This window comes from Lytechinus pictus, unplaced genomic scaffold (genome assembly GCF_037042905.1).
Source record: "Lytechinus pictus isolate F3 Inbred unplaced genomic scaffold, Lp3.0 scaffold_126, whole genome shotgun sequence".
NCBI classification, from domain to species: Eukaryota; Metazoa; Echinodermata; class Echinoidea; order Temnopleuroida; family Toxopneustidae; genus Lytechinus; species Lytechinus pictus.
This window is the reverse complement of record NW_026974246.1, coordinates 61,699-70,000: the sequence shown is the minus strand read 5'-3', so window position 1 is coordinate 70,000 and position 8,302 is coordinate 61,699. Positions and strand designations below refer to the sequence as shown.

General features: G+C 41.9%; 13 non-coding genes and 1 pseudogene across 13 annotated transcripts; all 14 read right to left on the bottom strand.

Annotated features, from left to right (window-relative positions):
- Nucleotides 1-145: 145 nt before the first annotated feature.
- LOC135158939 (5S ribosomal RNA) lies at nt 146-264 on the bottom strand. The gene has a single exon (XR_010297702.1). It is a non-coding gene; the product is annotated as a 5S ribosomal RNA (ribosomal RNA).
- A 470-nt stretch (nt 265-734) lies between these two features.
- Nucleotides 735-853, bottom strand: LOC135158938 (5S ribosomal RNA). Its single transcript, XR_010297701.1, has one exon. It is a non-coding gene; the product is annotated as a 5S ribosomal RNA (ribosomal RNA).
- Nucleotides 854-1,323: 470 nt separating this feature from the next.
- Nucleotides 1,324-1,442, bottom strand: LOC135158937 (5S ribosomal RNA). Its single transcript, XR_010297700.1, has one exon. It is a non-coding gene; the product is annotated as a 5S ribosomal RNA (ribosomal RNA).
- Nucleotides 1,443-1,912: 470 nt separating this feature from the next.
- Nucleotides 1,913-2,031, bottom strand: LOC135158936 (5S ribosomal RNA). Its single transcript, XR_010297699.1, has one exon. It is a non-coding gene; the product is annotated as a 5S ribosomal RNA (ribosomal RNA).
- A 470-nt stretch (nt 2,032-2,501) lies between these two features.
- Nucleotides 2,502-2,620, bottom strand: LOC135158935 (5S ribosomal RNA). Its single transcript, XR_010297698.1, has one exon. It is a non-coding gene; the product is annotated as a 5S ribosomal RNA (ribosomal RNA).
- Nucleotides 2,621-3,090: 470 nt separating this feature from the next.
- LOC135158933 (5S ribosomal RNA) lies at nt 3,091-3,209 on the bottom strand. Its single transcript, XR_010297696.1, has one exon. It is a non-coding gene; the product is annotated as a 5S ribosomal RNA (ribosomal RNA).
- Nucleotides 3,210-3,679: 470 nt separating this feature from the next.
- LOC135158932 (5S ribosomal RNA) lies at nt 3,680-3,798 on the bottom strand. Its single transcript, XR_010297695.1, has one exon. It is a non-coding gene; the product is annotated as a 5S ribosomal RNA (ribosomal RNA).
- A 470-nt stretch (nt 3,799-4,268) lies between these two features.
- On the bottom strand, nt 4,269-4,387 carry LOC135158931 (5S ribosomal RNA). Its single transcript, XR_010297694.1, has one exon. It is a non-coding gene; the product is annotated as a 5S ribosomal RNA (ribosomal RNA).
- A 470-nt stretch (nt 4,388-4,857) lies between these two features.
- On the bottom strand, nt 4,858-4,976 carry LOC135158930 (5S ribosomal RNA). The gene has a single exon (XR_010297693.1). It is a non-coding gene; the product is annotated as a 5S ribosomal RNA (ribosomal RNA).
- Nucleotides 4,977-5,446: 470 nt separating this feature from the next.
- On the bottom strand, nt 5,447-5,565 carry LOC135158929 (5S ribosomal RNA). Its single transcript, XR_010297692.1, has one exon. It is a non-coding gene; the product is annotated as a 5S ribosomal RNA (ribosomal RNA).
- A 471-nt stretch (nt 5,566-6,036) lies between these two features.
- On the bottom strand, nt 6,037-6,155 carry LOC135158928 (5S ribosomal RNA). The gene has a single exon (XR_010297691.1). It is a non-coding gene; the product is annotated as a 5S ribosomal RNA (ribosomal RNA).
- Nucleotides 6,156-6,625: 470 nt separating this feature from the next.
- On the bottom strand, nt 6,626-6,744 carry LOC135158927 (5S ribosomal RNA). Its single transcript, XR_010297690.1, has one exon. It is a non-coding gene; the product is annotated as a 5S ribosomal RNA (ribosomal RNA).
- Nucleotides 6,745-7,214: 470 nt separating this feature from the next.
- On the bottom strand, nt 7,215-7,333 carry LOC135158926 (5S ribosomal RNA). The gene has a single exon (XR_010297689.1). It is a non-coding gene; the product is annotated as a 5S ribosomal RNA (ribosomal RNA).
- A 470-nt stretch (nt 7,334-7,803) lies between these two features.
- LOC135158943 (5S ribosomal RNA) lies at nt 7,804-7,920 on the bottom strand (annotated as a pseudogene).
- Nucleotides 7,921-8,302: the final 382 nt, after the last annotated feature.

Genomic DNA, 8,302 nt, shown 5'->3' with positions numbered 1-8,302 from the left:
GTTTATTCCTGCTCTATTAAAAAGGGTGACGAAGGAGACGAAAAAGACAACAAAAAAGGAGACAAAAGTGATACTATAAAGGAAAACAAATACCAACGACTTAAAATGAAAAAATGAATAAAGGGGCATTTCATGAAGCAAAAAATGCCTACAACACCCGGTATTCCCAGGCGGTCTCCCATCCAAGTACTAACCGAGCCCTATGCTGCTTGACTTCGGTGATCGGACGAGAACCGGTATATTCAGCATGGTATGGTCGTAGGCTCTTGCTCCATCAAAGTCAAGCTATTTGAAGGGATACTATGACGTCATCATCTATTTAATCCCTGTCAGTAATAATATTGGTTGATTGATGTCTTCAGTCATTCCACCGATCTTTCATTGGGTTTGTTTCAGTTTCCATCGGATGCCTACCTACGATAATTTGGAGATATTGTCGTGTTTTTTTTCTTGGATGCGCACCTGTGTGTGACGCAACAATTCACATGATGGTGTAGGCCTTGAACTGCGCGCCTCGTCTCTTGGAGACCCTGTGCTTGCAAACAAACGACTTTCATCATTGCCTTGAATGTCGGACATCAAGCGAAAAGTTTATTCCTGCTCTATTAAAAAGGGTGACGAAGGAGACGAAAAAGACAACAAAAAAGGAGACAAAAGTGATACTATAAAGGAAAACAAATACCAACGACTTAAAATGAAAAAATGAATAAAGGGGCATTTCATGAAGCAAAAAATGCCTACAACACCCGGTATTCCCAGGCGGTCTCCCATCCAAGTACTAACCGAGCCCTATGCTGCTTGACTTCGGTGATCGGACGAGAACCGGTATATTCAGCATGGTATGGTCGTAGGCTCTTGCTCCATCAAAGTCAAGCTATTTGAAGGGATACTATGACGTCATCATCTATTTAATCCCTGTCAGTAATAATATTGGTTGATTGATGTCTTCAGTCATTCCACCGATCTTTCATTGGGTTTGTTTCAGTTTCCATCGGATGCCTACCTACGATAATTTGGAGATATTGTCGTGTTTTTTTTCTTGGATGCGCACCTGTGTGTGACGCAACAATTCACATGATGGTGTAGGCCTTGAACTGCGCGCCTCGTCTCTTGGAGACCCTGTGCTTGCAAACAAACGACTTTCATCATTGCCTTGAATGTCGGACATCAAGCGAAAAGTTTATTCCTGCTCTATTAAAAAGGGTGACGAAGGAGACGAAAAAGACAACAAAAAAGGAGACAAAAGTGATACTATAAAGGAAAACAAATACCAACGACTTAAAATGAAAAAATGAATAAAGGGGCATTTCATGAAGCAAAAAATGCCTACAACACCCGGTATTCCCAGGCGGTCTCCCATCCAAGTACTAACCGAGCCCTATGCTGCTTGACTTCGGTGATCGGACGAGAACCGGTATATTCAGCATGGTATGGTCGTAGGCTCTTGCTCCATCAAAGTCAAGCTATTTGAAGGGATACTATGACGTCATCATCTATTTAATCCCTGTCAGTAATAATATTGGTTGATTGATGTCTTCAGTCATTCCACCGATCTTTCATTGGGTTTGTTTCAGTTTCCATCGGATGCCTACCTACGATAATTTGGAGATATTGTCGTGTTTTTTTTCTTGGATGCGCACCTGTGTGTGACGCAACAATTCACATGATGGTGTAGGCCTTGAACTGCGCGCCTCGTCTCTTGGAGACCCTGTGCTTGCAAACAAACGACTTTCATCATTGCCTTGAATGTCGGACATCAAGCGAAAAGTTTATTCCTGCTCTATTAAAAAGGGTGACGAAGGAGACGAAAAAGACAACAAAAAAGGAGACAAAAGTGATACTATAAAGGAAAACAAATACCAACGACTTAAAATGAAAAAATGAATAAAGGGGCATTTCATGAGGCAAAAAATGCCTACAACACCCGGTATTCCCAGGCGGTCTCCCATCCAAGTACTAACCGAGCCCTATGCTGCTTGACTTCGGTGATCGGACGAGAACCGGTATATTCAGCATGGTATGGTCGTAGGCTCTTGCTCCATCAAAGTCAAGCTATTTGAAGGGATACTATGACGTCATCATCTATTTAATCCCTGTCAGTAATAATATTGGTTGATTGATGTCTTCAGTCATTCCACCGATCTTTCATTGGGTTTGTTTCAGTTTCCATCGGATGCCTACCTACGATAATTTGGAGATATTGTCGTGTTTTTTTTCTTGGATGCGCACCTGTGTGTGACGCAACAATTCACATGATGGTGTAGGCCTTGAACTGCGCGCCTCGTCTCTTGGAGACCCTGTGCTTGCAAACAAACGACTTTCATCATTGCCTTGAATGTCGGACATCAAGCGAAAAGTTTATTCCTGCTCTATTAAAAAGGGTGACGAAGGAGACGAAAAAGACAACAAAAAAGGAGACAAAAGTGATACTATAAAGGAAAACAAATACCAACGACTTAAAATGAAAAAATGAATAAAGGGGCATTTCATGAAGCAAAAAATGCCTACAACACCCGGTATTCCCAGGCGGTCTCCCATCCAAGTACTAACCGAGCCCTATGCTGCTTGACTTCGGTGATCGGACGAGAACCGGTATATTCAGCATGGTATGGTCGTAGGCTCTTGCTCCATCAAAGTCAAGCTATTTGAAGGGATACTATGACGTCATCATCTATTTAATCCCTGTCAGTAATAATATTGGTTGATTGATGTCTTCAGTCATTCCACCGATCTTTCATTGGGTTTGTTTCAGTTTCCATCGGATGCCTACCTACGATAATTTGGAGATATTGTCGTGTTTTTTTTCTTGGATGCGCACCTGTGTGTGACGCAACAATTCACATGATGGTGTAGGCCTTGAACTGCGCGCCTCGTCTCTTGGAGACCCTGTGCTTGCAAACAAACGACTTTCATCATTGCCTTGAATGTCGGACATCAAGCGAAAAGTTTATTCCTGCTCTATTAAAAAGGGTGACGAAGGAGACGAAAAAGACAACAAAAAAGGAGACAAAAGTGATACTATAAAGGAAAACAAATACCAACGACTTAAAATGAAAAAATGAATAAAGGGGCATTTCATGAAGCAAAAAATGCCTACAACACCCGGTATTCCCAGGCGGTCTCCCATCCAAGTACTAACCGAGCCCTATGCTGCTTGACTTCGGTGATCGGACGAGAACCGGTATATTCAGCATGGTATGGTCGTAGGCTCTTGCTCCATCAAAGTCAAGCTATTTGAAGGGATACTATGACGTCATCATCTATTTAATCCCTGTCAGTAATAATATTGGTTGATTGATGTCTTCAGTCATTCCACCGATCTTTCATTGGGTTTGTTACAGTTTCCATCGGATGCCTACCTACGATAATTTGGAGATATTGTCGTGTTTTTTTTCTTGGATGCGCACCTGTGTGTGACGCAACAATTCACATGATGGTGTAGGCCTTGAACTGCGCGCCTCGTCTCTTGGAGACCCTGTGCTTGCAAACAAACGACTTTCATCATTGCCTTGAATGTCGGACATCAAGCGAAAAGTTTATTCCTGCTCTATTAAAAAGGGTGACGAAGGAGACGAAAAAGACAACAAAAAAGGAGACAAAAGTGATACTATAAAGGAAAACAAATACCAACGACTTAAAATGAAAAAATGAATAAAGGGGCATTTCATGAAGCAAAAAATGCCTACAACACCCGGTATTCCCAGGCGGTCTCCCATCCAAGTACTAACCGAGCCCTATGCTGCTTGACTTCGGTGATCGGACGAGAACCGGTATATTCAGCATGGTATGGTCGTAGGCTCTTGCTCCATCAAAGTCAAGCTATTTGAAGGGATACTATGACGTCATCATCTATTTAATCCCTGTCAGTAATAATATTGGTTGATTGATGTCTTCAGTCATTCCACCGATCTTTCATTGGGTTTGTTTCAGTTTCCATCGGATGCCTACCTACGATAATTTGGAGATATTGTCGTGTTTTTTTTCTTGGATGCGCACCTGTGTGTGACGCAACAATTCACATGATGGTGTAGGCCTTGAACTGCGCGCCTCGTCTCTTGGAGACCCTGTGCTTGCAAACAAACGACTTTCATCATTGCCTTGAATGTCGGACATCAAGCGAAAAGTTTATTCCTGCTCTATTAAAAAGGGTGACGAAGGAGACGAAAAAGACAACAAAAAAGGAGACAAAAGTGATACTATAAAGGAAAACAAATACCAACGACTTAAAATGAAAAAATGAATAAAGGGGCATTTCATGAAGCAAAAAATGCCTACAACACCCGGTATTCCCAGGCGGTCTCCCATCCAAGTACTAACCGAGCCCTATGCTGCTTGACTTCGGTGATCGGACGAGAACCGGTATATTCAGCATGGTATGGTCGTAGGCTCTTGCTCCATCAAAGTCAAGCTATTTGAAGGGATACTATGACGTCATCATCTATTTAATCCCTGTCAGTAATAATATTGGTTGATTGATGTCTTCAGTCATTCCACCGATCTTTCATTGGGTTTGTTTCAGTTTCCATCGGATGCCTACCTACGATAATTTGGAGATATTGTCGTGTTTTTTTTCTTGGATGCGCACCTGTGTGTGACGCAACAATTCACATGATGGTGTAGGCCTTGAACTGCGCGCCTCGTCTCTTGGAGACCCTGTGCTTGCAAACAAACGACTTTCATCATTGCCTTGAATGTCGGACATCAAGCGAAAAGTTTATTCCTGCTCTATTAAAAAGGGTGACGAAGGAGACGAAAAAGACAACAAAAAAGGAGACAAAAGTGATACTATAAAGGAAAACAAATACCAACGACTTAAAATGAAAAAATGAATAAAGGGGCATTTCATGAAGCAAAAAATGCCTACAACACCCGGTATTCCCAGGCGGTCTCCCATCCAAGTACTAACCGAGCCCTATGCTGCTTGACTTCGGTGATCGGACGAGAACCGGTATATTCAGCATGGTATGGTCGTAGGCTCTTGCTCCATCAAAGTCAAGCTATTTGAAGGGATACTATGACGTCATCATCTATTTAATCCCTGTCAGTAATAATATTGGTTGATTGATGTCTTCAGTCATTCCACCGATCTTTCATTGGGTTTGTTTCAGTTTCCATCGGATGCCTACCTACGATAATTTGGAGATATTGTCGTGTTTTTTTTCTTGGATGCGCACCTGTGTGTGACGCAACAATTCACATGATGGTGTAGGCCTTGAACTGCGCGCCTCGTCTCTTGGAGACCCTGTGCTTGCAAACAAACGACTTTCATCATTGCCTTGAATGTCGGACATCAAGCGAAAAGTTTATTCCTGCTCTATTAAAAAGGGTGACGAAGGAGACGAAAAAGACAACAAAAAAGGAGACAAAAGTGATACTATAAAGGAAAACAAATACCAACGACTTAAAATGAAAAAATGAATAAAGGGGCATTTCATGAAGCAAAAAATGCCTACAACACCCGGTATTCCCAGGCGGTCTCCCATCCAAGTACTAACCGAGCCCTATGCTGCTTGACTTCGGTGATCGGACGAGAACCGGTATATTCAGCATGGTATGGTCGTAGGCTCTTGCTCCATCAAAGTCAAGCTATTTGAAGGGATACTATGACGTCATCATCTATTTAATCCCTGTCAGTAATAATATTGGTTGATTGATGTCTTCAGTCATTCCACCGATCTTTCATTGGGTTTGTTTCAGTTTCCATCGGATGCCTACCTACGATAATTTGGAGATATTGTCGTGTTTTTTTTTCTTGGATGCGCACCTGTGTGTGACGCAACAATTCACATGATGGTGTAGGCCTTGAACTGCGCGCCTCGTCTCTTGGAGACCCTGTGCTTGCAAACAAACGACTTTCATCATTGCCTTGAATGTCGGACATCAAGCGAAAAGTTTATTCCTGCTCTATTAAAAAGGGTGACGAAGGAGACGAAAAAGACAACAAAAAAGGAGACAAAAGTGATACTATAAAGGAAAACAAATACCAACGACTTAAAATGAAAAAATGAATAAAGGGGCATTTCATGAAGCAAAAAATGCCTACAACACCCGGTATTCCCAGGCGGTCTCCCATCCAAGTACTAACCGAGCCCTATGCTGCTTGACTTCGGTGATCGGACGAGAACCGGTATATTCAGCATGGTATGGTCGTAGGCTCTTGCTCCATCAAAGTCAAGCTATTTGAAGGGATACTATGACGTCATCATCTATTTAATCCCTGTCAGTAATAATATTGGTTGATTGATGTCTTCAGTCATTCCACCGATCTTTCATTGGGTTTGTTTCAGTTTCCATCGGATGCCTACCTACGATAATTTGGAGATATTGTCGTGTTTTTTTTCTTGGATGCGCACCTGTGTGTGACGCAACAATTCACATGATGGTGTAGGCCTTGAACTGCGCGCCTCGTCTCTTGGAGACCCTGTGCTTGCAAACAAACGACTTTCATCATTGCCTTGAATGTCGGACATCAAGCGAAAAGTTTATTCCTGCTCTATTAAAAAGGGTGACGAAGGAGACGAAAAAGACAACAAAAAAGGAGACAAAAGTGATACTATAAAGGAAAACAAATACCAACGACTTAAAATGAAAAAATGAATAAAGGGGCATTTCATGAAGCAAAAAATGCCTACAACACCCGGTATTCCCAGGCGGTCTCCCATCCAAGTACTAACCGAGCCCTATGCTGCTTGACTTCGGTGATCGGACGAGAACCGGTATATTCAGCATGGTATGGTCGTAGGCTCTTGCTCCATCAAAGTCAAGCTATTTGAAGGGATACTATGACGTCATCATCTATTTAATCCCTGTCAGTAATAATATTGGTTGATTGATGTCTTCAGTCATTCCACCGATCTTTCATTGGGTTTGTTTCAGTTTCCATCGGATGCCTACCTACGATAATTTGGAGATATTGTCGTGTTTTTTTTCTTGGATGCGCACCTGTGTGTGACGCAACAATTCACATGATGGTGTAGGCCTTGAACTGCGCGCCTCGTCTCTTGGAGACCCTGTGCTTGCAAACAAACGACTTTCATCATTGCCTTGAATGTCGGACATCAAGCGAAAAGTTTATTCCTGCTCTATTAAAAAGGGTGACGAAGGAGACGAAAAAGACAACAAAAAAGGAGACAAAAGTGATACTATAAAGGAAAACAAATACCAACGACTTAAAATGAAAAAATGAATAAAGGGGCATTTCATGAAGCAAAAAATGCCTACAACACCCGGTATTCCCAGGCGGTCTCCCATCCAAGTACTAACCGAGCCCTATGCTGCTTGACTTCGGTGATCGGACGAGAACCGGTATATTCAGCATGGTATGGTCGTAGGCTCTTGCTCCATCAAAGTCAAGCTATTTGAAGGGATACTATGACGTCATCATCTATTTAATCCCTGTCAGTAATAATATTGGTTGATTGATGTCTTCAGTCATTCCACCGATCTTTCATTGGGTTTGTTTCAGTTTCCATCGGATGCCTACCTACGATAATTTGGAGATATTGTCGTGTTTTTTTTCTTGGATGCGCACCTGTGTGTGACGCAACAATTCACATGATGGTGTAGGCCTTGAACTGCGCGCCTCGTCTCTTGGAGACCCTGTGCTTGCAAACAAACGACTTTCATCATTGCCTTGAATGTCGGACATCAAGCGAAAAGTTTATTCCTGCTCTATTAAAAAGGGTGACGAAGGAGACGAAAAAGACAACAAAAAAGGAGACAAAAGTGATACTATAAAGGAAAACAAATACCAACGACTTAAAATGAAAAAATGAATAAAGGGGCATTTCATGAAGCAAAAAATGCCTACAACACCCGGTATTCCCAGGCGGTCTCCCATCCAAGTACTAACCGAGCCCTATGCTGCTTGACTTCGGTGATCGGACGAGAACCGGTATATTACGGAAGGTGAATGTTTAGCTGCCTTAAAAGGGATGAAGTTAAATAAATCACCAGGTAATGACGGGCTTAGCGTAGAATTTTATTTAGTGTTCTGGCCGCTGATTGGGGATGTTTTAGTTGATGCTTTAAATAATGCTTTTATAAGAGGAGAACTTTCGCCATCACAAAGACAAGCAACTATTACTTTAATTCATAAAGAAGGAAAGGATCCATTATATATTAAAAATTATCGGCCCATCTCACTGTTAAATGTAGACTACAAGATTTTGGCGAAGGTACTATCAACAAGAATAAAGGAGGTGTTGCATGAAATAATCAATGTCGACCAAGTAGGATATTTAAAAGGAAGGAATATTGGGGAAGCTATTAGACTTATAGATGACATGATTTTTCATTCAGT